At 43.2% G+C, this 3,022-nt stretch overlaps 1 pseudogene; it reads right to left on the bottom strand.

The window, feature by feature from the left end:
* Nucleotides 1–581: 581 nt before the first annotated feature.
* LOC103727751 lies at nt 582–1,085 on the bottom strand (annotated as a pseudogene).
* Nucleotides 1,086–3,022: the final 1,937 nt, after the last annotated feature.

Raw genomic sequence — 3,022 nt, 5'->3', positions numbered from 1 at the left:
GGTCAGATGACCCACCACCATTACAGGACGTTTTGCTAGATGCTCATAGTCCCTGGGAACTAATCGACCTAGGAGGGCAAGGAGCAAAAAGTGTCCTTTGTGTCCCTCTGATCCAGTTAGTATAGATCTCAAGGTATGTCTGTTAGATATCCAAGAAGGTTAGTTCCACCATTCTGGCATTTTTAATTACTGTGTGTCCTGCAGATAAATCTTGGGTAATGACCAGTTGGTCTCAAATAAAAAAAGCATCTTATAGGCAGGGGCCTTAACTGAGATGCCACTTTAAAAAAATTTTTTTAATATTTTATTTATTATTTTTATTTTTATGCATATGAGTGTATTGCCTGCATGTGTGTGAGTGCACCCATGTCATGCAATGCCTCAGAGGTCAGAAGAGGGCTTCAGATTCCCCTGGAACTGGAGTTAAGGACGGTTCATAGCTGCCATGTGGGTGCTGGGAATGGAACCCGGGTCCTCTGCAAGAGCAGTCAGTGATCTTAACCACTGAGCCATGTCTCTAGCCCCGCATGCATATTTTTTTAACAGTAGGGAGAAACCTTTTGCAGGTAAGTTACAAACAAAGCAAAGGCAAATAAGCAATTTTGTACAAGAAATTTAACACATTCTGTACAATCTTTTCACTTTGCTGTTATCATTTGTACAAACTCTTCATAGTTTACCTGGCTATCACCCATCAATATCTTCTTCCCTGATCATCTCATCAGCCTCTTCATCTGTTAACTTGTCTCCAAGGTTTGTCATCACATGCAAAGTTCTGCTGCACTGATACAGCTATTGCATCCTTATCAAACACACGGAATGCTTCTCTAATTTCTTCACTGTCTGTGTCTTTCATTTTTCTTGCCGTCATTGTCAGAAATTCAGGGAAGTCAGTTGTGCCATTACCATCTGCGTCTACTTCATTAATCATGTCCTGTAACCCTGCTTCTGTAGAATTCTGCCCAAGAGACCTCATTACAGTTCCCAGTTCCTTTGTTGTTATAGTTCCATCGCCATCCTTGCCAAATAGTGAAAAGGCTTCTTTGAATTCTGCAATCTGCTCTTCAGTCAGTTGGTCAGCCATGCTGTAAGGGCTGGTTTCTGAGACAGGATTGCACAACTGCTCAGCTCTCTCACTCGCTCCACTCGGACTCCCCAGCCCTTTTTATTTTAGTTATTTATTTATTTTTGAGGCAGGATCTCTTCAAGTTGCTCAGACTGGCCTTAAATTCATGATCTTCCTACCCCAGCCTCTCAAATAGTTGGGGTTACAAGTCTAAGCCACCATACCTAGCTAATATCTTGTAATGTTTAATGAGGATGTTTTGTCCATAAATTTAACATATCATTGACTTTTAAAATATGATTCAAGGACCTTGATTTATTATTTTCAGATGACTGGGATTTATCTGTAAATACTCTGTATGAACCTAGGAGTTCTCTACTCCTCTTGTGCAAAGAGTCTTAACCTTTTTGTCAACATCCTCCCTTAAAACAAGGAGGATAGGAGCTGGAGAGATGGCTCAGCGGTTAAGAGCACTGACTGCTCTTGCAGAGGATCTGGGTTTGATTCCCAGCACCCACATGGCAGCTACGAACTGTCCTTAGTTCCAATTCCAGGGGAATCCAAAGCCCTCTTCTGACCTCTGTGGCATTGCACCACACAGGTGCACTCACATACATGTAGGCAATACACTCATACACATAAAATAATAAAAATAAATTTTAAAAATTAAAAAAATGCTGTAATGATATCTAATACTTTGTTTGCTAATTTTAAAAATATGTGAAAATTGGCCAGGTGTGGTGGCACATGACTTTAGTCCAGGCACTCAGGAGGCAGATGGATCTCTGTTGATAGAATATGTAAATTTCAGGAGAGCCATAAGCTTCATTAGAGGAGGCCATAAAGATATAAATTCCTATAATAAATTTTTTAAAAATGTTTTTTAAAATGGGGAGGATAAGAGCCCTGTCTTGGAATGAATGACCATGAGGTTGAATGACAGGATCTTGGAAAGGTGCTGGCCACTGCTTTACACACAGATTGGAGTGCTCCATACTTGTTGGAGCTCCTTACCAGTCTCCCATCCCCCAATCCCCAGTGTCATGATAAAAGAAAGGAATGAGTTGAGCTGGGAGAGATTTAGGCATTCAAAGACACAAAAACTCCCCAGGTTCAGGAGGGAAGCTGACTTGCCTCACCTATCACCTAGCAAAGCAGCAGCAACTGGTGTCTCTGAGCCTACTGAGGCTCTGTCCATGAAATCAGATGCTGTCCTGGCCCTGAGAACCACCAGCCTACACAGGGTATCTGGCTTCTCAGAAAACAATGCTCCGTGCTGTGAGGCGGTAGGTTTGGAACAAAGTAATCAGCCTCTGGAGACATGTTTCTTTGCTTCAGCTGTCAGAGCTCCTTTTTCTGTAAACATGGTGAAATCTCCTACCCCGAAAGCTTTGTTGTGTTGTTTTAGTTCCCATTTAATAAGCACTAATCAAATGCCACACACTGCCTTACATGCTTCTCATATACAAGTAATCATTACACCAATTCCTTTAGGTAAGCGCCCCCAACCCCTGCAATTTTACAGATCAGGAAACTGATCCTCAGAAAGGTTAAGCAACTTGCTCAAGGTCATAAGGAAAAGCAGACATCTTCAGAGCAGGGACAGCCTGGCTCCAACCATACCCTTAACTGCTCTTCTATCTTGCCTGGGGAGGAGAGACAGTTAAAGATATCAAGGGTGCCCCATGCACAGCCTGCACAGCCCAGCCCAGCCCAGCCCAGCCCAGCCCAGGGGCTCTAGAGAGATGGAGCACCTTTCTCTCTGACTGATGTGTAGGTGAAATGGGAGGTCAGGCAAAAGCGCAACAGGGCCTTGCTGAGGGAGAAACCAGTGAGTGGGTGTCTTCTGTGTTCCTGCAGCTGAGAGGAAGGACCAGAGCCCAACAAGTCTGCATCTGCAAGTCAGTACAGGGCTTTTAGATTCAGCCAGAATGGAAAGTGTTTACAGTTTCTGCT

Source organism: Nannospalax galili, unplaced genomic scaffold (genome assembly GCF_000622305.1).
Source record: "Nannospalax galili isolate Female #2095 unplaced genomic scaffold, S.galili_v1.0 scaffold127, whole genome shotgun sequence".
NCBI lineage: Eukaryota > Metazoa > Chordata > Mammalia > Rodentia > Spalacidae > Nannospalax > Nannospalax galili.
Note: the sequence above shows the minus strand (reverse complement) of the source record. Positions and strands in the feature narration are given on the sequence as shown.